Source organism: Aegilops tauschii, chromosome 4 (genome assembly GCF_002575655.3).
Source record: "Aegilops tauschii subsp. strangulata cultivar AL8/78 chromosome 4, Aet v6.0, whole genome shotgun sequence".
Classification (NCBI taxonomy): domain Eukaryota; kingdom Viridiplantae; phylum Streptophyta; class Magnoliopsida; order Poales; family Poaceae; genus Aegilops; species Aegilops tauschii.
The window spans coordinates 277897660-277925312 of NC_053038.3; positions in this window are offsets into that span (position 1 = coordinate 277897660).

The following is a 27653-nucleotide window of genomic DNA, read 5'->3' on the forward strand; positions in this document are numbered from 1 at the left end:
TCGAGCTTTTCCCCAGCAGGAGGGAAGTCGAGGAGCAACTGCGCGCGCTAAGGCCTCTGCTGGCGAGGGTGGTGGCGAAAGCTGCGTGGACCGTCACGCGCTCTGACTTCTAACCATGTTAGAAGGAGCCCTATCACGGCCTTGCGGCTGCGCGCCATTTTCGCCAGTGCCTCGGCGTGCATGTTGGTCTTCTACGTCCCGTGAATGATGCATAGGACTCTTGCCGCAGCGGCGCCCGGTGTTACTAGTGTTGTAGCACTGCTCGTCGCGCTCAACCTGAGAGGAGAGCGCTGCGGGCGCCGGCGTAGGCGTCTTGGAGGTCGCCATGTCGCCTGTAGGTGGCACGGTACCGCCCTTGGAGGGCCTCGCGCCGCCTGCGGGGGCATGACTCCGTATTTGGACTTGGTGGCGTGCGGCTCGTTGTCTCGTGCACGAACGGTGCCGCTCGCCAAGCTTTGGCTGCCAGAGCGATGTGGGTGTTCGCGGGCCGCGCCTTAGTTTCCATCCACGACCACCCCGTCGCCCGCCCGCCCTGGCACGGGCCGTTCGGCTCCGGATGAACCGATCGCCGTGATCGCCTTCTTCTTGGGAGCCATGGCGATGAAGAACTGCTAAACTAACTGCTATACCGGATTTTCACAACTGCGCCCCCTACCTGGCGCGCCAGTGATGTCGGGTGAAATGACACCTATGGGATCACTGGGATCCCATTTGCTACGGTTGGCAGGCGCGAGGTTGTGCAAAGCGCGGGTCTAGAAGCCAGCACGAGGATCGTTTACCCAGGTTCGGGCCGCGAGGATGCGTAATACCCTAGTCCTGCTTTGATGTATATTTGAGTGTTCTTGAGTTCTTAAACTAGCTACGGTGCGTGTGTCGTCCAAAAGATCTGAATCCTTCTTCAGTATGCCTCGGGCCTCCTTTTATAGTCAGAAGGGGCTGCCACAGTGGCACACAGGAGGTGGAAAGGTACACAGTGTACAAGCTTATCGCCTGTCATTATAGGACAAAGTGCATTAAATGCGCTACTTAGGTGTCCACTTGCTCTATCGGGGGCGGTAACGAGGCCCGTCCCGTCCGTCGCCGCTCCGCCTTGCTCCAACACGCGTCTAGGCCAATGAGGCAGCGCCACGTAGGCTGGCAGGCTACTGAGTTGGCGTGGTGGTAGGGTCTTCACGAAGATCTGTATGCCACCACGGAGGTGTTTGGCTAGTTGGATTAGTACCCACTTACTGCCACGTGGGTACTTGCTTTAGTTTGTGGGTTGGCCGCTGAGCTGGGGCGGCGATGGGGCGACAAAGTCTTGCCGGGGCCTTGTGAGCGCCCTCGGCAAGAGTCTTGCCGGGGCCTTGTGAGTGTCTTCGGCAAGGAGCGTTACCGGGACCTCGTGGGCATCCTCGGCACGGAGCCTTCCGATTGTCTTGTCTTCTGGTCCTCATCAAGGATTTGTAGGTTCTCTGTCTTCACGAAGATCTGCATGCCACCATGCAGGCACTTCCCGAGCCTTGGTTCCAATGTTGTCGATGGTGTCGGAACTCCCAGGCTCAAGGGTGGCTGCGATGTTGGCGCTGTGCGAGCTGCCCTGGAAAGGCTCTTGTCGGGGCCGTGTAGGCCGCCCCGGCAACGGTCTTTCCGGGAGGAAGCCTGTCTGATCACTCCGTCTTCTGCGCCCTTGGTTGGAGCGCTGCTCTGGTAGCCTTGCACTTCTGCTTACCTCCTCTGCCCTGCTAAGTGTGGTCGCGGGTGCAGCTCTGACTGCTCGTGCACAGGTAAAGTGGCACAAAAGAGAGCCCCTACTTTTGTGCACCGACACTAGGTGGGTTTCTACCTTCACTGGCTATTTGCTGAGTTTTAAGCTTGGAGAACAACATGTCTATAGTGAGCTCATCAGGTTTATGGGACTCTTGAATTGCAATCTTTCTCATCTCATATATTGGGTCAAGAGAGTTTAGGATGTGTCTAGCTTTCTCAGAATCAATGTACACAACCCCGACACCCCTCAATTTCCCAACTATGACCTCAAACCTACAAAACATGTCCTGCAGAGACTCACCAGGTAACTGCTCAAACTTGTTGTACTCGGCTTTGTAAATGTCCCGACGAGCTGTCTTAATCTCACTAGTGCCCTCGTGGTAAGTGATGAGAGTGGAACAAATTTTGTGGGCAGTGTCTAGGTGTGCAACACGCTCATGCTCTCTGCTATCCAAACCTGACAAGAGAATGTTAATAGCTTTGGAATTATTTTCAACATCAACTACATTCCCAGGAGCAACACGAGCAGGTATTGCAAAATCTCGTACAACAATTTGCCATATTGCATAGCTTTGAGCTTCAAGAAAAGTTTTCATGCGAGACTTCCAAAACGGCCAGTCACTCCCAGAGAACAACGAGGACACGACGGGTTCGCAAATGACTCCGTGGCTCAAAAGCTGGTTAAGGCTACAGATGTGCCAACCGGGCTCTGGTACCAATTGTAGGATCAGATGCCGGGAGTCAGAAGGGGGGTTGAATGACGACCTCGAAAATTTAACCTCCTAAATATTCTGCACCACAGTTATGGAAAACCTAAGATGCTTGGAATAGCGGAATACGCAGCGGAAACAAAATCTGCGTGTCAAAACAGTCTGAAGCTAGTCCAACAAATTCTCAAGGCTTGGCTTGAGATCCCATAGAATAAGAAACACTAGAAAAGTGTACTAGAAATAAATACTAGTGCTTGATTAGACAAGGAGATTACACGGCAAGCTTAGGGTAATTAAATGGGACATTCTACTTAACCCAAACTAGTAACACGTACTGGTATAAAACACTAGTACTTAACTTGCACGTACAAGCAGAATATTGTTTCAATGGAGAAGAACTACACTGCCTCGAGCTGATATTACTTGTTAGAAACTCTAGTCACCTATAGCGCATACAGCAGCAAGACTAGCAACAAACTGAAATCCACGATTTTAGTTCTACCGATTTGGGCTGACCAACTCTGCTATCCTGAAGACGAACGACAGATAGCTGAAGATGAACTGAAACCCTAGACAATTACACCAAGCAGAAATATAGAAGGGAGCGAGCCAGTAGCATCAGCAGATGCTCTTCCGTTCGACAGAGAACGCCAAGAAATATGCTAGAAATACAGCGACCCCAAACTGAAACCAGAAAGAGGAAGAACTCAGTATGAACTCGCACAAAATAAATCAACAAAGATAAAATCTTGCGCCATCCTCAGGAAACCCTGAATAAATTGAACAACAACCGGATTTAAGGCTAGGGATGGATGCATATGAATTTATACATGATTTCCCATCACGGAAACCCCATTATAGCCAAGGAATCGCAGGGACAAAATTAGTACAACAGAAAAACGAGATTTGTAAGGACAAACAGCAGACCTCAACAATAGCAAGGTTGTGAATAATTTGAGGTTTTATTTCTCAGATTTCTGGAGTTACGAGCCTCTCTCACACAGGCCAAATCCCATACGGGAAGCTCTCTCTCAAATGTGCGGTGGCTGCTCCGTGTCTCTGCTCGTCGGCGACTACCGACATAGGGAAAACCTAGTAGCGCACATATAAGGCAGAAGCTGCCTTCCACCAACATCGAATGGGCCATGGCTCCCACCAAATGGGCCAAGCCCAAAACACTAAAAAAATAGCCATTTTAACTTGGCTACTTGTAAATAACATTTACCACTCTTAAGCAAAACCAACAATCACTCTCCTTGTTTGCTTCTTAGTGGATTTTGGTAAACATACCAAAATAACCTTCACTTGACATGGTCTTCTCGTTTGCCTCCATATAGTCCTTATCCAAAACACGCGCGTTGCTTTGAGCCGCACGATCCCGCACAACGTCCATGGTCACATCTTAGCTCTTCAAGCCTTATGCCAACCATCCTCGTTGTCGACCACCACCGCACTCACTGGAACCTGCACACAATGGAAACAAGCAACTATTGCAGGCACAACTTCTTGAGCTTGACCCAAGTTAATCCAAATTAACAGTTTAATACAATCAACACCATCTAGATAAGTCACATAAAATAGATCAGGTCCTTGATCCAACAAACTGGGATTTGCAACCCCACTAAAATAACTCTCGACAAGAGTAAAAGCATTGGCAATATAATCATCACAAAATTAAGGATATCACCACATTAACCTGTGGGTCGGGCCGGCAGTTCAGAAGTTCGGGAGGGGTTCTGTCGGGTCCTTATAGGGGCTGCTGTGGTCCAAATAACTATTCCAATCCCAGGATTAGAGCAGGCCGGAGGCGTGCTGTCGGGCCCTTATTTGGATCACAGCGCCCCTATAAGGGCCCGACAGAACCCCTCCCGAACTTCTGAACTGCCGGCCCGACCCACAGGTTAATGTGGTGATATCCTTAATTTTGTGATGATTATATTGCCAATGCTTTTACTCTTGTCAAGAGTTATTTTAGTGGGGTTTGCTGGATTGGAATAGTGCTATCATATATATATATATGATGGTCACCCCCCTTCGACATGTACTATACACCTAGTAACATAGTCCCTAAAAGAATTAATCCTCCTTGTTCGTCAAACGTACCTCTCTCTCGCTGGGTCAAAGTGATGGACGACAAACTCGCGGCCCAGCACAGAAGTGAAGCGTACATCGCACGCGAGTGATCATCCTATATAGGATTGCGTACCACCGTCTTCATGTGGCCTAAAGAGGTGTTTGTATGATGTTTGAATACACAATGCACAACATTGATGTGGCACCACATATATAGGAAACCGAAAAGTCCCCGCATAGAGCGCGAGGTTCATGATGCGTGGTATGTGCAATATGTACGCCCCCATTCTCGACGCGTGGTACATATGTACTTCTACTGTATAGCACAAACCAAAAAAGAATCATTCATCGATGGTCAAATTAACCTCTCTCTCGTTGAGTCAAATTGATGGAGGACAACCTCGCATGCCCACGGATGAAGCGCCACACGCGAGTGAGTTCCTATAGGGCAACCACCGCCTGCATGGTATTGCGTGATGTTTGAATACCAACATAATGTACAACTTTGATGTGGCACCTGCCTCAAGAACCGGAAAGTCCCCACATGGAGCGAGGTTATGTCACGCATATATATAGAGTATTCTTGTTGCCCCCTCTTTGACATGTACATAATCCTATCATGCATATACGTAACACAAACCAAAAAATAAACATCCTTGTTGGTCAAATTAACCTCTCTCTCGTGGTACGTTCAACTGGTCGACGACAACCTCGTGGGCCCAAAGAGAGAGGCACACGCGAGTGATGTCACAGAACAAAACCACCACGTGCATGCACTCGTGTGTTATGTGATGTTTGAATACCCAATGCACAACTTTGACGTGGCACATGCTTCGCAAACCAGAAAGACACTACACCACGATGTGTGTTGCCCCCTCACTTCAAGTCGGTGGGACGTTGTGTACGCACGTGCTCGAACTTTGATATGGAATCTCACAATGATCCACACCACACACATGCCAAGATGAATCCACCTTTTGGTCAAATGCCTCCCGTTGTCGATGGAAACTGAAAACCTTTGCGGGCTAACGAATGGGCACATCGCTGATAACCGCACGAGGGAGAGTGTCCGAGAGGACCACCAATGCATGCATGTGGCCCAAACATGTATGTATGAAAGGGTTGAGTAATGCTATAAATAACCATTTCACGACTTTGATGTGGCAAATATGACTCACAAAATGATCAATAATCCCACACGGAGGTTCACGACTCGTAGTGTACTACCGGACCTGTTGGCGTTCTGGGAACCAGGGTATCCAGACTTGCCTGCCTGTGGCCCACGGCGTAGCTCGATCAATGGCCTGGTACGACCCATCTTCAGAATTGACAAGACAAGACCCTCGCGAGGGGCCAAGCCTCGCAAGGCGGATGACACCAAGACGTCCGGAGGGAGCGGCCTCCCCAGGCGGCCTCTAGAGTAGCGGAGATTCCTATGCAAGCGCCTACTTCATGAGGTTTGGGTGACGCAAACCATGATGACCAAGGCCAGGCGGGCGCCAGCGGGCGCACAACAGCAGGTTTCCTCTTTGGTGCTAAGGAGGCAAGCACAGCCGCAGGGTCCCGAGGACTCAGCCAAAGGTTTCCATTCCGGTGCAAGGAGACCAAGACCGCCAGGACGGCAGGACCAATGTCATCGCCGAGCCCACCACGACGTCACGAGAAGAGGCTTTGCAGGCGAAGACCACCTTTCGTCAGGATAAGATGTACTACTTGTCTCCCTTCAAACTTGGCCACTGCGGGATCCTTCCCGCCTTTGCTTTGGAGGAAGAGAACCAAGGCCACTATAAATATAGCTTAGCCACCACCGTAGGAGGGGATCCAGACACCGAACCCTCACACAAGAACAGACCACCTGAGGTTGTTCTTCCTCTATACTAGTTCATCCTCAGCCCCTTGCGAGGCTAATCCACCCCAAAGTAGGAGTAGGGTCTTACACCGTAAGGTGGCCCGAACCTGGTTAAACTGCGGAGTCACTTTCCTTTTTCCGTTCATCAAGCTAGGCCATGAGAGCGACAAGTTGGTTGGCTGGAGAGGTTGAGTTCTTCACACACGCCCCTGAGTTCGAACGTTTCTTGGGTCTGCGGACCCCTAAATCCGACATTTGGCGCGCCAGGTAGGGGTGTGTCAAACGGTTGCCTCCTCGCCAGCCTGGCTCCGCCCCCGCCACTTGGTTCCCATGGCAGGTGTCGCTCCACCCGCCGGGCCGCCAGGCGTGTTTGGGGGCATCTCGGGCATCCGAGCTTTCTCCCCCGCCTTGCGGTGAGTGCAATGGCTGCCGAAGTTCAGGTCGGAGCCGCCGTCGCGATATGATGTCACGGCAGACCCCTGGGAGTTCATCCAGGTGTATGCGGAAGCCATCTATGCGGTCGGCGGCGAAGACAAGGTCATGGCAAATTGGCTCCCTATGGCGTTTATGGGTGTGCCCCGTGCCTGGCTCCTCAACCTCTCGGAGTCCTCCGTGGCCTCCTGGGAAGAGCTGCGCGGCCTGTTCATCACGCCTTCGCGGTGCCGGGGCCCCACGCCGTCGCGGCTATCCTCGGCGGGTCGCAAGCGCTGGTCTCAGGCTGCCACGTCAAGCAGTTCTTTTGCCAGATGGGGGCCCCCAGTCGCAGAGGGGGGCGGGCCCTATAGGCTGGGCGGCGCCCAAGGCCGACCTCACCTTTGACTCCAGGGATCATCCCAAGACCACGGCCAGCGCCGGCGCGCTTCCTATGCTGTGCACCCCTCTATCTGCAACGTAGCGGTCACCAGGAACCTCATCGACGGCAGCGCTGGCCTCAACGTCCTCTCCGTGGGGGCATTCGGCATGCTTCATGTGCCTCATGGTCGGCTCCTCCCCACCAAGCCCTTCTCTGGGGTTGTCGACGGTTCCACCTGTCCCCTGGGGCAGATCAGCCTCCCCATCACCTTCGGTACGCGCGACAACTACTGCATCGAGCTCATCAACTTCGACGTTGCCTGCATTGGGCTCCCATACAACGCCATTCTTGGGTACCCGGCCCTCGCCAAATTCATGGCGGCAACTCACACCGGCTACAACATCATGAAGATGCCTGGAAGCAGCGGTGTCCTCACCGTGGCGGGGGACACTAGGGACGCGCTCGTGGCCATCAGGCTCGCTTTCAAGGCCGCGGCGGCCACGCGGCCAAGCGTGGGGGTGCTCCGGAGGGCCCGGAGGCCGCGCCAGCAAAGAAGAAGCAGTTGTTTTCTCAAGATCGGGCCAAGACAAAGCAGCTACCGTTCGATGAGGATGGGGGATTGGGCCCTACCTTCACCATAGGCGCCGGCTTCCCCCCGGACTAGGAAGAGGCGCTGGTCAGCTTCCTCCGTGCGAACAAGGACGTGTTTGCGTGGGAGGCGACAGACCTGGTCGGCATTCCACGAGGGGTGATCGAGCACCACCTGATGGTGTGCCCCAACGCGTGACACATAAAGCAAAATGCATGGCGGGAAGCCGCGGAGAAGAAGTCGTTAATCGTCCAGGAGACCCGTAAATTGCAAGAAGCCGGCGTTATTCGGGAGGTGCGGCATCTGGACTGGCTGGCAAACCCGATTATCGTCCCCAAGAAGGGCGGGAAGGAGTGCATGTGCGTCGATTTTATGTGCCTCAACAAAGCTTGTCCTCAAGACCCTTTCCCTCTTCCACGCATCGACCAGATCGTCGACTCCACCGCCGAGTGCGATTTGTTGTGCTTCCTGGACGCCTTCTCAAGCTATCACCATATCAAGATGGAGGTGCAGGGGTGTACTGCTACACCTGCATGCCGTTCGCATTGTGCAATGCTGGAGCAACCTTCCAGTGACTGATGCACACCGATTTGGGCCAGCAGCTCGGGAGGAACGCCAAGGCATACGTTGACGACATAATGGTCAAATCTCGGGAGGCGAGAACACTTGTCGAAGTTCTGGAGGAGACATTTGCCAGCCTGTGCAAGGTGAACTTGCAGATCAATCCGGAGTATTGCGTTTTCGGAGTCCCGTCCGGCAAGCTGCTGGGTTTTCTGGTGTCGCACAGAGGGATCGAGGCCAACCCAGAGAAGATCAAGGCCGCAAACCCTCAAAGAGATGCAGAAGCTAGCAGGCTGCGTAACCTCACTAGGGCGCTTCATCTCCAAGCTGGGCGAATGTGCCCTTCCGTTCTTCAAGCTGATGAAGAAGAAGGGCCCGTTTGAGTGGACTCCGGAGGCTGAAGCGGCTTTCCAAGACCTCAAGAAGTACCTCACCAGCCCGCCGGTGATGGTAGCGCCTCGCCCTCTAGGACCCCTGGTGCATTACCTGGCCGTCACGCCTCACTCAGCCAATGCGGCGCTCGTGGCGGTCCAGGAAGAGCGTGCAGTTAAGGGTTTGTGGCGTGGTGCCCCACACCCAATCGAGGCGCCACGACCTCAGGACGGTGCTCCTGAGGCTTTGACCACCCCACCAGGTGATAGGGCTCCAAAGGATGGCGCTCCTGAGACCGCGACTGGCGCACCAGACGACAAAGCTCCTGAGAATCCCCCGCCTTTGGAGGGACAAGACCCCGCCGATGCCTTCTCCCTCGTCAGACATCCCGTGTATTTCGTCAACACGGTGCTGCACAACGCGCGGGCGTGCTACCCCATGCCACAGAAGCTCCTACTCGCACTCCTCGTTACCTCCAAGAAACTACGTCACTACTTCCAAGGACACCCCATTAATGTCGTCTCAGCCTACCCCTTGGAGAGGGTGCTCCGGAGCCGCAACACTACCGGAAGGGTCGCCGAATGGAACATCGAACTGCAGGCGTTCCAGCTGGAGTTCAACACCACAAGAGTCATCAAGGGTGCGGCCCTCGCTGACTTTGTGGCGGAATGGACTGACGCCCCTAGCCGAGGAGTGGTCGAGGACCATTCTCTCGCGCCAGAGACGAGGCCCCAGACGGCTGGGTCATGTACTTCGATGGCACGTTTGCACGCCAAGGCGTGGGGGCTGGAGCCGTGCTCATCTCACCTACCCAGGACAAGCTCTACTACGTCGTGCAACTCTGCTTCCAGCATGGCGAGAAGGTCTCCAACAACATCACTGAGTAGGAGGGCCTGATCGCTGGCCTCAAGGCTATGGCGGCACTCGGGGTCAGGCGCCTCACCATCAGGGGCGACACCCAGCTCGTCGTCAACTTCTCTAACAAGGCGCACAAGCCGAAGGACGAGCACATGGAGGCATACCTTGAGGAGATACACAAAATTGAGAAACAATTCTTAGGCTTGGAATTGCAACACGTACAACGCGGCACGAACAAGGAGACGGAGGAAAACGCCAAAAGGGTGTCCCGGCGCCACCCACAGGACCCTGGCTTCTTCAAGGAACGACTCTTCAAGCCATCAGCAGCTCCCCCACTGTAGGACCGGCGCTGTCTTAGGAGGAGTTGCTCTCGGCAGCTCCCTCGGGTGCCCCGGCCTGCGGCCCAACCTTGGGAGCCCGCCTGCTTCTCACGCTCGAGCCTAAGGATGGGTGCTGGACTGAGGAATTCAAGGCGTACTTGCTTCGACGCACCTTGCCGGAGAAGGAAGAAGATGCAGAGTGTGTGGCCCGGCAGGCCACCGCGCACTGCATCTGGGACGGTGAGCTCTACCGGAGGCGCCAAAATGACGTTTCTCTATGATGCATCTCCAAGGAACAAGGGTGCAAGCTGCTGGCCAACATACATGGTGGGGACTGCGGGCATCACTCCTCATCCCGCACCCTCGTGGGTAGGGCATTCCACAACGGATTCTACTGGCCCACGGAGATCAATGATGCCACTGAATTGGTAAGATCTTGTGAGGCCTGTCAGTTCCATGCCAAGCAGATCCACCAGCCCGCTCAAGGCCTCCAGACCATCCTGCTCTCGTGGCCATTCGTGGTCTGGGGGTTGGACATCCTGGGCCCATTCCCTCGAGCGCCCGAGGGCTACCGCTACCTCTACGTCGCCGTCGAAAATTTCACCAAGTGGGCAGAGGAGGAAGCCGTCTGCACCATCCCAGCTAGCTCGGTGGTCAAGTTCATCAAGAGTCTTGTGAGCCGCTTCGGGGTTCCCAACCGCATCATCACCGACAATTGCTCTCAGTTCACGAGCAACGTTTTCAAAACATATTGTGCTAACCTTGGAACACAGATATGCTATGCTTCAGTGGCACACCCGTAGAGCAATGGCCAGGCCGAGCATGCCAACACTGAGGTCCTGAGGGGCCTCAAGGCGAGGAGCTTCAAGAAGAAACTCGAGGCAGGCAGCAGGGGTTGGCTCGATGAGCTCTAGTCCATGCTATGGACTATCCGACCATGGCGACCAAGCCAACGGGCGAGACCCCATTCTTCCTTGTCTACAGAGCCAAGGTGGTCCTCCCTCACGAGGTCAAGCATCACTCCCCGCGGGTCTTGGCATTTGAAGAGGTGCGTCAGGACGCCTCGCGGGGGATGGACCTCGTGTTGGGGGAGGAAAGTCGTCGCCAAGCCTCACTCCGTGCAGCGAGGTACCAGCAGGCGCTGCGGCGGTACCACTACCGTAGCGTCTGCTCCAGGACCCTCGAGGTGGGTGACCTCGTCCTGAGGCGGGTGCTCTCTAGGGAGGGGCTTCACAAGCTCTCGCCCATGTGGGAGGGCCCATTCAGGATCGCCCGTGTCTCCAAGCCTGGCGCCACGCACCTGGAGACGCAGGACGGGGTCCCCATCCAGAACGCTTGGAACATCCAGCACCTTCGGAAGTTCTATACGTGATCAAGATCTCCGCTCGTGACACTCTCACGTAATAATGAGTTGGGGCTGTACATGCCCCGGAGTCTCCTGAGCGCCGCTGGGCCTCACGGGGGCTCCCGCCCACGTCCTAGTGGAGGCCCCATGCTCCGCGCTGGTGGGAAGACAAGAAGACTAGTATAGGTGCCGGACGCGGCTGTTCTTTTGCTTGCTTTTCTGTAACTGGCTTGCAACTTCTTAAATGGAATTTGAAGTTTTTCACGTCTCCGTTTGAGGGTTGAGAATTTTCTTCTCCTTGCGTCATTCGCTCTTTTCAGGTCTTGCCTAACGGGGAGTGGCAGTTGCCCATCACTCCTCCTCGCGCGTCCCACGCGTGGGGGCTGGGCAAGTGTCTGCGCTCGGGCCCGCCCGCGAACACACCTCGCCAAAGCCTCAGTACCCTGGCCTTTTGTCATCTTCGTCCTCGCACGACGCTCTCAAACGAGCCCACGGGCACGACGCCGCCACAGTTTTCCTAATCCTACAGCTGCAGGGTGCCCCCTGAGGCTCAGCGACTTCCGAGTCTCCTCGCGGCAAGGCACACTCTCGTGACAGGGGAGAGCACCACAAGAACACCAAGCTAAGTCGCCTCGGCCACAATCAACAGCAACGCGGGTATCACAATGCAACATAAAAACGATAACATAACGGCGCAAGCGCCATAGTTCATTACATGCCCCGGCAGGGCCTTCTACTTCTTTTGCAGGAGGAAGAAAGAAAGAAAAGCAAGCTGCTCGACTACAGTAGCTCCCGAGGCCTGGCTCCAGCAGTGCTTGGACTCATTCAGAGTCCTCCTCCTGCTTCACCGGGGCATGGCGGCGACGTGGGTCGTCACCCTCCCCAGTCTGAGCCTGGCAACGCGGCGGCTTGGCATAGTCACCGTCACTGGTGCTCTCCCGGGAGGAGGAGCCACCGCTGCTGGAGGCGGCATGACCGTCGCCAAGGGCAAGCTGATCACCGATGATGGCGCCACCCCTTCGGCCGTCGTCGTCATCACCATTGTCGTCACGCTGTCACTTTCCGGGAAGCACCCCGCGCGCCGGCCGTCTTCCCCGAACACCCTCACATAGAGGGTTGCGACGCCGTCATACCTAAAGTGGAGGGTGCACCTCGCCTACAGGCCCTGCGCGCGGGCGAACGGCTGCCACCCGTGGTTCAGGAACACGTTGCCGGTGACGGTGACCTCGACCTCCACCCATGAGGCCTTGTTGGAGGAGCCGTCGGCCTACAGCCAGAGACCGCCACCCCCCCTGCCGGCAGCGCGCTCCCGAAGAAGCACGGAAGCTGGAACCAGATACCCGCGAGCCTCTCCGACCACACGATGAACTCTGGGGACGCGTCCGCTGAGTGGGAGCGCAGCCGCGGTGGCCGGGCGATCGCCACACGCCTCCCTCCGTCGCCAGGGTTGCCCCATCCACGACAACTCCCACCACGGGAGGAAGCGTCGCCGTTGCTGCCCAAGGTGGCGCCAACCCTTGAAGGGGTGCGCCCGCGCCCACGGGAAGCCACTGCCGGCGTGTGACACCCTGGTTTTTGCCATCATGACTTCCATTTGTCTTTCACTTTTAAAATGAGTTTTGAGTTAATTCATTTGGACCTAGTACTTAGGCATTGTTTTGATTTTCACCCAAGTGACCCTCCTCACCTCCCACAACCTCTCCTAGCCTCTCATTCATCATCGAATTGCTTTGGAATATTTTTCTTCTAGGCAAAATATTCATTTTCACCCTAAAAATGGAATATAGATCTCGCGGGAACGCGAGATAAAATAAATAAATAAAAATTGCAGCAAGGTATTTTTGTATTTTTGGATTAATAGATCTGAAAATAAAAGCAAATAAAAATAGATTGAGAAGGCAGATATAATAAAGAAGAGACCCGAGGGCCATAGATTTCACTAGTGGCTTCTCTCAAGAAAAATAGCATACAGTGGGTAAACAAATTACTATTGGGCAATTGATAGAACTTCAAATAATCATGATGATATCCAAGCAATGATCTTTATATAGGCATCACGTCCAAGATTAGTAGACGAACTCCTGCGTGCATCTACTACTATTACTCCACACATCGACCGCTATCCAGCATGCATCTAGTGTATTAAGTTCATGGAGAAACGGAGTAATGCAATAAGAATGATGACATGATGTAGAAAAGATGTATTTATGTAGAAATAGACCCCATCTTGTTATCCTTAATAGCGATGATACATACGTGTCAGTTCCCCTTCTGTCACTAGGATCAAAGCACCGTAAGATCGAACCCATCACAAAGCACCTCTTCCCATGGAAAGAAAAATCGATCTAGTCTGCCTAACTAAACCAAAGATTCAAAGAAGAAATACGAGGCTATAACTAATCATGCATATAAGAGATCAAAAGACTCAAATAACTTTCATGGATAAAAACATAGATCTGATCATAAAATCAAAGTTCATCTGATCCCAACAAACACAGCTCAAAAAGAGTTACATCAAATAGACCTCCAAGAGACCATTGTATTGAGAATCAAGAGAGAGACAGAGAGAGGAAGCCATCTAGCTACTAACTACGGACCCGTAGGTCTACAATGAACTACTCACGCATCATCAGAGAGGCACCAATGAGGATGATGAACCCCTCCGTGATGGTGTCAAGATTGGATCTGGTGGTTCTGGAACTTGTGGTGGCTGGAATTGATTTTCGTCGACTCCCCTAGGGTTTCTGGAATATTGGGGTATTTATAGAGCAAAGAGGCGGTACGGGAGACCACCGAGGGTCACAACCCGCCTGGGCGCGCCTAGGCCCCCAGGCGCACCCTGGTGGGTTGTGCCCACCTCGGAGCTCCCCTCAGGTACTTTCTTGGCCCAACAGGTGTCTTCTGGTCTAGAAAAAATCACCAAAAAGTTTCGCTGCATTTGGACTCCGTTTGGTATTGATTTTCTGCAAAGTGAAAAACAAGCAAAAAAATAGCAACTGGCACTAGGCACTATGTCAATAGGTTAGTCCCAAAAAATGACATAAAATGATTGTAAAATGATCGTAAAACATCCAAGAATGATAATATAACAACATGGAATAATAAAAAATTATAGATACGTTGGAGACATATCAACATCCGCAAGCTTAATTCCTTCTCGTCCTCGAGTAGGTAAATGATAAAAACAGAATATTTGATGTGGAATGCTGCCTAACATATTCACCACACATTCTTTTCTTTGTAGCATGTACATTTGGACTTTTATATGATTCGAATCAATAGTCTAGTTTTGACATGAAGATTTCAATACTCAAGCATATCAACAAGCAACCATGTCTTTCAAAATATCAACGCTAAAGCAAGTTATCCCTAGCCCATTATGCTCGATTATTGATCCATTCATGAAATAGACTCGCATATTAGCTATACCCAATGCTCAAGTACGATCATAGTGCCCCTTAGTTGGTGCTTTATAAGAGAAGGCGGGGACTCAAGTAAAAATAAAAATTGCGTAAAGTAAATAGAAAGGCCCTTCACGGAGGGAAGTAGGGATTTGTAGAGGTGCCAGAGCTCAAAGCAAAAAAGATAGAGATAAAAACATTTTGGGTGGCCTGCTTTTCCTGTCAACAAAAATGATCGAGTACTTCCCAATACTTTCCATCCTAGATATATCATAGGCGGTTCCCAAACAAAAAAATAAAGTTTATTCCTTTTTCCACCATACATTCACATTCCACGGCTAACCGAATCACGGGTGCCGTCCATGCCAACACTTTCCAAGGAATTTATTATTTGACAACATAAAGTAAATTCATTTTTCGTTTCGGGACTGGGCATCCCTAATACCTTTGCCGTACTCTCATGCAATGACAAGCGAATAAACACTCATCTTGAGAATACACACCAAGCGTGGAAATATATCAGCCACCCCCTACCGTTTCATGGGTGGTAGGAGCACACAAAAGTGAAATTTATTTTGAAAATTAGAGATGGCACATACAAATTTTCTTAGAATGGCAAAAGAATACCGCATATATGTAGGTATAGTGGACTCACGTGGCAAAAACTTGTTTAAAGGATTTTGGATGCACAAGTAGTGATCATACTTAGTGAAAATGAAGGCTAGCAAAAGATTGAGAAGCATCCAACCAAGAAACGAAAAATCTCATAAGCGAGCATTAAGCATAACTAACACCAAATAATGCACCACAAGTAGGATGTAATTTCATTGCATAACTATTGTCTTTCGTGCTTGCATAGAGAATCACAAACCTTAACACCAATATTCTTACTAAAGCATAATTACTCATCAACATGACTCACATATCACTGTCATCATATCTCAAAACTATTACAAGGAATCAAGTTTATTTTATCCAGTGATCTTCATGGAATTTTTTTATTATATCCTTCTTGGATATCTATCACTTTGCAACTAGTTTCATATTTTGCTTTTAATAAGCTCAAACAAATATAAGTGATGAACATGATCATTATATTTCTTTGTCTCAAATTAATCTAAGTGAAGCATGAGAGAATTTCTTCAAAGATAACAAAGCACATCGTGCTCAAAAAGATATAAGTGAAGCACTAGAGCAATTCCAAGGCTCTAAAAATTTAAGTGAAGCATAGGAGCAAGCATAGCATAATTTGGCTCTCCAAAATAGGTGTGTACGGCAAGGATGCTTATTAAAAATTAAAAATAAAAACAAGCAAAGACTCATATCATACAAGACACTCCAAGAAAAACTCATAATATGTGACGAATAAAAATATAGTATCAAGAAAAATACCGATGGTTGTTAGAAGAAAGAGGGGATGCCACTCGGGGGCATCCCCAAGCTTAGTTGCTTGATACTTCTTGAATCTTATCTTGGGTGCCTCGGGCATCCCCAAGCTTAGCCTTTTGCTAATCCTTATTCCTTCATCCATCGTAACATCACCCAAAACATGAAAACTTCAATCACCCAAAACTCAACAAAACTTTTCTCAGATCTGTTAGTATAATAAAGTAAATCACTACTATAAGTGATGTTGCAAACCCATTCATATTTTATTTTTGCATCATATCTACTGTATTCCAACTTTTCTATGGAAAAAACTATTCAAAGGAAACAATAGAATCATCAAAACAAGCACACAACGCAAAGAAAAACAGAATATGTCAAAAACAGAACAATGTGTAGCAATCTGAATATTTCAAATACTCCTGTAACTCCAAAAATTCTGGAAAATTAGGACAACGTGAGAAATTTGTATATTAATCATCTGCAAAAAGAATCAGTATTTTATCATGATTCTGTTAAAAATGAGAATTATTTTTGTGAGCGCAAAAGTTTTTGTTTTCCAGCAAGATCAAATCAACTATCACCCAACATGATCCCAAAGGCTTTGCTTGGCACAAACACTAATTAAAACACACAAAAAAGCAATCATAATAGTAGCATAATTGTGCAAAAAATCAAGAACAGAAATAAAAAGACAAAAATAAATTTCATTCATTGGGTTGCCTCCCAACAAGTGCTATCGTTTTACGCCCCTAGCTAGGCATAAAGCGAATGGATCTAAATGTTGTCATCTTCGGTCTCCAACTCTTCAATCACACAATCATATTTCTTTGAAGAAGTAGCAAGTAAAATAGCAAAACTTCTCGGCATAAAATTGAGGAATTCATCCTTATCAATGGGATCTCTTACAACTTCAACAAAATTCGGGTGAATACTAATCATTTTAAGATCTCCATTATTATTACTAGAAGTTGCACCCTTGTTCTTAGTAACTTGAGTAATCTTGCTAATGTTTAAGGGAGTTTTTTCGATAGTTTTAGCGGAAGCAAAAGCCGTGCTTAGATTACTAAAGATTTCTTCCAGTTTGTCAATCCGAGACGGGCTTTCTTCAATTCTTTCATGAATTACAGTCCCCTTTTCTTTTAACAAGTTACAAACTTCTCCCGCTTTTGACCCAAATTTAGTAACAAAATTATGCATCTTTTTATCCAAGTTTTCAGTATGTTCTTCGGTAAGCATTTTCTTTTCAATAGCTTCTAGTCTTTCCACAACATGCTCAAGAGTTAAAGTTGTTTCGTTAACCAAAAGAGGTGGTGATCCCACAAGATTTCCCATAGCATTAAAAGCATCTAGGGAAGGACACATCAAGAAATTACCACCGGTAATCGTATCAAGGACGAATCCATACCAAGTGGTTATGCCCACATAAAAACAACAAAGAAGAACAAATCCTGTAACAAGCATCTTTTAGATTCTCCCCTCCCATTTGTTTGAAATTAAGAACTTCGTTCTCGGGGGTGCACGCAATAGAGGAAGAACTATCCATAACTACAAAAGATGAAAAACAAAGTTATACAGAAAAATAGATCTGACGAGAAAACGACGAACAAAATAGAGGGTGAATAAAATGGTAAATTTTTGTGAAGTGTGGGAGAGGAAAATGAGAGGCAAATGGAAAATAATGTAAATTGCAAGGAGATGAGATTATATGATTAGGAGCCTGGTAGACGTTGATGATATCTCCCCGGAAAAGGCGCCAGAAGTTCCATTTGATGCAGCTTGAACTACGTCGGTATTTCCCCGAAGAGGAAGGGATGATGCAGCAGAGCTATGGTAGGTATTTCCCTCAGTGATGAGACCAAGGTTATCGAACTAGTATGGGAACCACGCAACACCACGTAAATAGCTCCTGCACACAAAGTGTTGGAAATATGCCCTAGAGGCAATAATAAATTGGTTATTATTATATTTCCTTGTTCATGATAATCGTTTATTATCCATGCTAGAATTGTATTGATAGGAAACTCAGATACATGTGTGGATACATAGACAACACCATGTCCCTAGTAAGCCTCTAGTTGACTAGCTCGTTGATCAATAGATGGTTACGGTTTCCTGACCATGGACATTGGATGTCGTTGATAACGGGATCACATCATTAGGAGAATGATGTGATGGACAAGACCCAATCCTAAGCCTAGCACAAGATCGTGTAGTTCGTTTGCTAAGAGCTTTTCTAACGTCAAGTATCATTTCCTTAGACCATGAGATTGTGCAACTCCTGGATACCGTAGGAATGCTTTGGGTGTACCAAACGTCACAACGTAACTGGGTGGCTATAAAGGTGCACTACAGGTATCTCTGAAAGTGTCTGTTGGGTTGGCACGAATCGAGACTGGGATTTGTCACTCTGTGTAAACGGAGAGGTATCTCTAGGCCCACTCGGTAGGACATCATCATAATGTGCACAATGTGACCAAGGAGTTGATCACAGGATGATGTGTTATGGAACGAGTAAAGAGACTTGCCGGTAACGAGATTGAACAAGGTATCAGGATACCGACGATCGAATCTCGGGCAAGTAACATACCGATAGACAAAGGGAATTGCATACGTGATTGATTCAATGCTCGACATCGTGGTTCATCCGATGAGATCATCGAGGAGCGTGTGGGATCCAACATGGGTATCCAAATCCCGCTGTTGGTTATTGACCGGAGAGTCGTCTCGGTCATGTCTGCGTGTCTCCCGAACCCGTAGGGTCTACACACTTAAGGTTCGGTGACGCTAGGGTTGTAGAGATATTAGTATGCGGTAACCCGAAAGTTGTTCGGAGTCCCGTATGAGATCCCAGACATCACGAGGATTTCCGGAATGGTCCGGAGGTAAAGACTTATATATGGGAAGTCTTATTTTGGTCGCCGGAAAAGTTTCGCGCATTATCGGTATTGTACCAGGAGTGCCGAAAGGGGTTCGGGGGTCCACCAAGGGGGTCCACCAGCCCCGGGGGGGCACATGGGCTGTAGGGTTGTGCGCCTTGGCCTATATGGGCCAAGGGCACCAGCCCCAAGAGGCCCATGCGCCAAGAGATAAGGGAAAGGAAGAGTCCTAAAGGGGGAAGGCACCTCCGAGGTGCCTTGGGGAGGATGGACTCCTCCCTGGCCGCACCCTTCCTTGGAGGAAGGGCCAAGGCTGCGCCCCCCCTCTCCCTTGGCCCTATATATAGTGGGGGGGAGGGAGGGAAGCAAAACCTAAGCCCTGGCGCCTCCCTCTCCCTCCCGTGACACATCTCCCTCCTCCCGCAGCGCTTGGCGAAGCCCTGTTGGAATCCCGCTACTTCCACCACCACGCCGTCGAGCTGCTGGATCTCCATCAACCTCTCCTCCCCCCTTGCTGGATCAAGAAGGGGGAGACGTCGATGCTCCGTACGTGTGTTGAACGCGGAGGTGCCGTCCGTTCGGCGCTAGGATCATCGGTGATTTGCATCACGACGAGTACGACTCCATCAACCTCGTTCTCTTGAACGCTTCCGCTCGCGATCTACAAGGGTATGTAGATGCACTCCTTCCCTCTCATTGCTAGTAAACTCCATAGATTGACCTTGGTGATGCGTAGAAAATTTTGAATTTCTGCTACGTTCCCCAACAGTGGTATCAGAGCTAGGTCTATGCGTAGTTTCTATGCACGAGTAGAACACAAAGTAGTTGTGGGCGTCGATGTTGTCAATTTACTTGCCGTTACTAGTCTTATCTTGATTCGACGGCATCGTGGGATGAAGCGGCCCGGACCGACCTTACACGTACTCTTACGTGAGACAGGTTCCACCGACTGACATTCACTAGTTGCATAAGGTGGCTAGCGGGTGTCTGTCTCTCCCACTTTAGTCGGATCGGATTCGATGAAAAGGGTCCTTATGAAGGGTAAATAGAAATTGGCATATCACGTTGTGGCTTTTGCGTAGGTAAGAAACGTTCTTGCTAGAATCCCATAGCAGCCACGTAAAACATGCAACAACAATTAGAGAACGTCTAACTTGTTTTTGCAGGGTATGCTATGTGATGTGATATGGCCAAAGGGATGTGATGAATGATATATGTGATGTATGAGATTGATCATGTTCTTGTAATAGGAATCACGACTTGCATGTCGATGAGTATGACAACCGGCAGGAGCCATAGGAGTTGTCTTAATTTATTGTATGACGTGCGTGTAAATGAAAACGCCATGTAATTACTTTACTTTATTGCTAACCGTTAGCCATAGTAGTAGAAGTAATAGTTGGCGAGACAACTTCATGAAGATCATGATGATGGAGATCATGATGATGGAGATCATGGTGTCATGTCGGTGACAAAGGTGATCATGCCGCGCCTCGAAGATGGAGATCAGAGGCGCAAGATGATATTGGCCATATCACGTCACTTTATGATTTGCATGTGATGTTTGTCATGTTTACATCTTATTTGCTTAGAACGACGGTAGCATAAATAAGATGATCCCTCACTAAAATTTCAAGAGACGTGTTCCCCCTAACTGTGCACCGTTGCGAAGGTTCGTTGTTTCGAAGCACCACGTGATGATCGGGTGTGATAGATTCTACCGTTCGCATACAACGGGTGTTGACGAGCCTAGCATGTACAGACATGGGTTCGGAACACATGCGAAACACTTAGGTTGACTTGACGAGCCTAGCATGTACAGACATGGCCTCGGAACACAAGAGATCGAAAGGTCGAACATGAGTTGTATAGTAGATGCGATCAACATGGAGATGTTCACCGATGATGACTAGTCCGTCTCACATGATGATCGGACACGGCCTAGTTTGACTCGGATCATGTATCACTTAGATGATTAGAGGGATGTCTATCTGAGTGGGAGTTCATTAAATAATCAGATGAACTTCATTATCATGAACATAGTAAAAAGGTCTTTGCAAATTATGTCATAGCTTACGCTTTAGTTCTACTGTTTAAGATATGTTCCTAGAGAAAATTTAGTTGAAAGTTGATAGTAGCAATTATGCGGACTGGGTCCGTAAACTGAGGATTGTCCTCATTGCTGCACAGAAGGCTTATGTCCTTAATGCACCGCTCGGTGTGCTGAACCTCAGCGTTGTCTGTGGATGTTGCGAAACATCTGACATACACGTTTTGATGACTACGTGATAGTTCAGTGTGTAATGCTAACGGTTTAGAATTGTGGCACCAAAGACGGTTTTGAAACGTCGCAGAACATATGAGATGTTCCGAAGACTGAAATTGGGATTTCAGACTAGTGCCCACGTCAAGAGGTATGAGACCTCTGACAAGTTTCTTAAGCCTGCAGACTATGGGAGAAAAGCTCAATCGTTGAGCATGTGCTCAGATTGTCTGGGTGCCACAATCGCTTGAATCGAGTGGGAGTTAATCTTCCAGATGAGATAGTGATGGATCTCCATAGTCACTGCCACCAAGCTCTTAGAGCTTCGTGATGAACTATAACATATCAGGGATAGACATGATGATCCTTGAGCAACTCGTGATGTTTGACACTGCGAAAGTAGAAATCAAGAAGGAGCATCAATTGTTGATGGTTAGTAAAACCACTAGTTTCTAGAAGGGCAAGGACAAAAGGGATACTTCATGAAACAGCAAATCATTTGCTGGTCTAGTGGAGAATCCCAAGGTTGAACCCAAACCCGAGACTAAGTGCTTCTGTAATGAGGGGAGCGGTCACTGAAGCAGAACTACCCTAGATACTTTGTAGACGAGAAGGCAGGCAAGGTCGACAGAAGTATATTGGATATACATTATATGAATGTGTACTTTACTAGTACTCCTAGCAGCACCAGGGTATTAGATGCCGGTTCGGTTACTAAGTGTTAGTAACTCGAAATAAAAGCTGCGGAATAAATGGAGACTAACTAAAGGTGAGATGACGATATGTGTTGGAAGTGTTTCCATGGTTGATGTGATCAAGCATCGCATGCTCCCTCTACCATCGAGATTTGGTGTTTGCGTTGAGCATAAACATGATTGGATTATGTTTATCGCAATATGGTTATTCATATAAGGAGAATAATGGTTACTCTGTTTATTTGAATAATACCTTCAATGGTCTTGCACCTAAAATGAATCTCGATCGCAGTGATACACATGTTCGTGCCAAAAGATATAAAATGGTAATGATAGTACCACATACTTGTGGCACTGCCATATGAGTCATATTGGTATAAAACGCATGAAGAAGCTCCATGTAGATGGATCTTTAGACTAACTCATTTTTGAAAAGATTGAGACATGCGAGCCATGTCTATTGGTATATACATGAAGAAACTCCATGCAGATGGATCGTTTGGACTCACTTGATTTTGAATCACTTGAGACATGCAAATCATACCACATGGGCAAAATGACTGAAAAGCCTCGTTTTCAGTAAGATGGAACAAGAGAGCAACTTGTTGGATGTAATACATTTTGATGTGTGCAGTCCAATGAGTACTGAGGCATGCAGTGGGTATCATTAAGTTCTAACTTCACAGATGATTTGAGTAGATGCTGAGTGTATTTACTTGATGAAACACAAGTCTGAATTATTGAAAGGTTCAAGTAATTTCAGAGTGAAGTTGAAGATCGTCGTGACAAGAGGATAAAATGTCTGTGATATGATCATAGACATGAGTATCTGAGTTACGAGTTTGGCACACAATTAAGACATTGTGGAAAGTGTTTCACAATTAATACCGCCTGGAACACCATAGTGTGATGGTGTGTCCGAACATCATAACTGCACCCTATTGGATATGGTGCATACCATGATGTTTCTTATCGAATTACCACTATCGTTTATGGGTTAGGCATTAGAGATAACCGCATTCACTTTAAATAGGGCACCACGCAATTCCGTTGAGACGACACCGTTTAGAGAAACCTAAGTTGTTGTTTCTTAAAAGTTTGGGGCTACGATGCTTATGTGAAAAAGTTTCAGGCTGATAAGCTCGAACCCAAAGCGGATAAATGCGTCTTCATAGAATACCCAAAAACAGTTGGGTATACCTCCTATTTCAGATCTAGAAGCAAAAGTAATTGCTTCTAGAAACAGGTCCTTTCTCGAGGAAAAGTTTCTCTCGAAAGAATTGAGTGGGAGGATGGTGGAGAATTGATAAGGTTATTGAACCGTCACTTCAACTAGTGTGTAGCAGGGCACAGGAAGTTGTTCCTGTGGCACCTACACCAATTGAAGTGGAAGCTTATGATAGTGATCATGAAACTTCGGATCAAGTCACCACCAAACCTCGTAGGACGACGAGGATGCGTGCTACTTCAGAGTGGTACGTGATCCTGTCTGAGATATCATGTTGTTGGACAATACTGAACCTACGAGCTATGGAGAAGCGATGGTGGGCCCATATTCCGACAAATGGTTAGAAGCCATGAAATCCGAGATAAATGGATCTTTGAGAAGAAGACGGACGTGGACGGTAATGTTACCGTCTATGAAGCTCGACTTGTGGCAAAGAGTATTTCCACAAGTTCAAGGAGTTGACTACGATGAGATTTTCTCATCCGTAGCGATGCTAAAGTCCGTCGGAATCATGTTAGCATTAGCTGCATTTATGAAATCTGGCAGATGGATGTCCAAACAAGTTTCCTTACCAGTTTTCGTAAGGAAAGGTTGTATGTGATACAATCAGAAAGGTTTTGTCGATCCTAAGGATGCTAAAAGGTATGCTAGCTCCAGCGATCCTTCCATGGACTAGAGCAAGCATCTCGGAGTCAGAATATACGCTTTGATGGAGTGATCAAAGTTTTTGGGTTTATACAAAGTTTGTTAGAAACTTGTATTTACAATAAAGTGAGTGGGAGCGCTACAACATTTCTGATAAGTATATGTGAATGACATATTGTTGATCCGAAATGATGTAAAATTTCTGGAAAGCATAAAGGGTTGTTTGAAAGGAGTTTTTCAAAGGAAGACCTAGATAAAGCTGCTTACATATTGGGCATCAAGATCTATAGAGATAGATCAAGATGCCAGATGATACTTTCAAAGAACGCACATCTTGACATGATTTTGAAAGAGTTCAAAATAGATCAGCAAAGAAGGAGTTCTTGGCTGTGTTACAAGGTGTGAGTATTGAGTAAGACTCAAGACCTGACCACAGCAGAAGAGAGAGAAAGGACGAAGGTCGTCCCCTATGCTTTAGACGTAGGCTCTACAGTATGCTATGCTGTGTACCGCACATGAAGTGTGCCTTGCCATGAGTTGGTCAAGGGGTACCATAGTGATCCGGGAATGGATCACATGACAGCGGTCGAACTTATCCTTAGTATCTAGTGGACTAAGAAATTTTCTCGATTATGGAGGTGAAAAGGAGTTCGTCGTAAAGGGTTATGTCGATGCGAACTTTGACACTAATCCGGATGACTCTGAGTAGTAAACCGGATTCGTATAGTAGAGCAGTTATTTGAAATGGCTCCAAGTAGCGCGTGGTAGCATCCACAAGATGACATAATATTCGTAAAGCACACACGGATCTGAAAGGTTCAGACCCGTTGACTAATAACCTCTCTCACAAGCATAACATGATCAAACCAGAACTCATTGAGTGTTAATCACATAGTGATGTGAACTAGATTGTTGACTCTAGTAAACTCTTGGATGTTGGTCACATGGTGATGTGACCTATGAGTGTTAATCACATGGTGATGTGAACTAGATCATTGACTCTAGTGCAAGTGGGAGACTGTTGGAAATATGCCCTAGAGGCAATAATAAATTGGTTATTATTATATTTCCTTGTTCATGATAATTGTTTATTATCCATGCTAGAATTGTATTGATAGGAAACTCAGATACATGTGTGGATACATAGACAACACCATGTCCCTAGTAAGCCTCTAGTTGACTAGCTCGTTGATCAATAGATGGTTACGGTTTCCTGACCATGGACATTGGATGTCGTTGATAACGGGATCACATCATTAGGAGAATGATGTGATGGACAAGACCCAATCCTAAGCCTAGCACAAGATCGTGTAGTTCGTTTGCTAAGAGCTTTTCTAACGTCAAGTATCATTTCCTTAGACCATGAGATTGTGCAACTCCCGGATACCGTAGGAATGCTTTGGGTTTACCAAACGTCACAACGCAACTTGGTGGCTATAAAGGTGCACTACAGGTATCTCTGAAAGTGTCTGTTGGGTTGGCACGAATCGAGACTGGGATTTGTCACTCTGTGTAAACGGAGAGGTATCTCTGGGCCCACTCGGTAGGACATCATCATAATGTGCACAATGTGACAAAGGAGTTGATCACGGGATGATGTGTTACGGAACGAGTAAAGAGACTTGCCGGTAACGAGATTGAACAAGGTATCGGGATACTGACGATCGAATCTCGGGCAAGTAACATACCGATAGACAAAGGGAATTGCATACGTGATTGATTCAATCCTCGACATCGTGGTTCATCCGATGAGATCATCGAGGAGCGTGTGGGAGCCAACATGGGTATCCAGATCCCGCTGTTGGTTATTGACCGGAGAGTCGTCTCGGTCATGTCTGCGTGTCTCCCGAACCCGTAGGGTCTACACACTTAAGGTTCGGTGACGCTAGGGTTGTAGAGATATTAGTATGCGGTAACCCGAAAGTTGTTCGGAGTCCCGGATGAGATCCCGGACATCACGAGGAGTTCCGGAATGGTCCGGAGGTAAAGATTTATATATGGGAAGTCTTATTTTGGTCGCCGGAAAAGTTTCGCGCATTATCGGTATTGTACCGGGAATGCCGAAAGGGGTCCGGGGGTCCACCAGCCCCGGGGGGCCACATGGGCTGTAGGGGTGTGCGCCTTGGCCTATATGGGCCAAGGGCACCATCCCCAAGAGGCCCATGCGCCAAGAGATAAGGGAAAGGAAGAGTCCTAAAGGGGGAAGGCACCTCCGAGGTGCCTTGGGGAGGATGGACTCCTCCCTGGCCGCACCCTTCCTTGGAGGAAGGGCCAAGGCTGCGCCCCCCTCTCCCTTGGCCCTATATATAGTGGGGGGGAGGGAGGGCAGCGAAACCTAAGCCCTGGCGCCTCCCTCTCCCTCTCGTGACACATCTCCCTCCTCCCGCAGCGCTTGGCGAAGCCCTGTTGGAATCCCGCTACTTCCACCACCACGCCGTCGAGCTGCTGGATCTCCATCAACCTCTCCTCCCCCCTTGCTGGATCAAGAAGGAGAGGACATCGATGCTCCGTACGTGTGTTGAACGCGGAGGTGCCGTCCGTTCGGCGCTAGGATCATCGGTGATTTGGATCACGACGAGTACGACTCCATCAACCCCGTTCTCTTGAACGCTTCCGCTCGCGATCTACAAGGGTATGTAGATGCACTCCTTCCCTCTCATTGCTAGTAAACTCCATAGATTGATCTTGGTGATGCGTAGAAAATTTTGAATTTATGCTACGTTCCCCAACACAAAGAACAAATAATTGCAACCCCACGTAAGAGGGGGGTTGTCAATCCCTCATGGGTAAAAAGATAGGTAAAATTGTAGTAGCATGGATAAATAGATCTTGCTGGACCGATGACATGATGTAGACAAGATCTATTTATGTAGAAATAGACCCCATCTTGTTATCCTTAATAGCAATAATACATACAAACGTGTTGGTTCCCCTTCTGTCACTGGGATCAAGCATCGTAAGATCAAACCCATCACAAAGCACCTCTTCCCATGGCAAGAAAAATCGATCTAGTCGGCCTAACTAAACCAAAGATTAGAAGAAGAAATATGAGGCTATAAGTAATCATGCATATAAGAGATCAAAAGACTCAAAACTTTCATGGATAAAAATATTGATCTGATCATAAACTCAAAGTTCATCGGATCCCAACAAACAGACCGCAAAAAGAGTTACATCAAATAGATATCCGAGAGACCAAGAATCAAAAGAGAGAGAGGAATCCATCTAGCTACTAACTACGGACCCGTAGGTCTACAATAAACTAATCACGCAACATCGGAGAGGCACCAATGAGATTGATGAACCCCTCCGTGATTGTGTCTTTATTGGATCTGGTGGTTCTAGAACTTGCGGTGGCTGGAATTGATTTTCGTCGACTCCCCTAGGGTTTCTGGAACATTGGGGTATTTATAGAGCAAAGAGGCAGTGCGGGAGACCACCAAGGTGGGCACAACTCACCTGGGCTCGCCTGGGCCCCCAGGCACGCCCCGATGGGTTGTGCTCCCGTCGGAGCTCCCCTCAAGTACTTTCTTGGCCCAACTGTGTATAGTCAAAAAAAGTACTTTCTTGGCCCAACAAGTGTCTTCTTGTCCAGAAAAATCACCAAAAAAATTCGCTGCATTTGGATTCCGTTTGGTATTTAATTTATACGAAGTCAAATACAAGCAAAAAACATCAACTGGCACTGGGCACTATGTCAATAGGTTAGTCCCAAAAAATGATATAAAATGATTGTAAAATGATTGTAAAACATCCAAGAATGATTATATAACAGCATGGAACAATCAAAAATTATAGATACGTTGGAGACGTATCAGTCATGTGACCCAAGTTTGCTAGGGAAAATCATTTGCATTCTGCCCAGAAAATGCACTTTACAAAGAAAGTGTATTTTTCCTTGATCCCATGGAGCTGATTTTTCTTGAGCTTCATTACC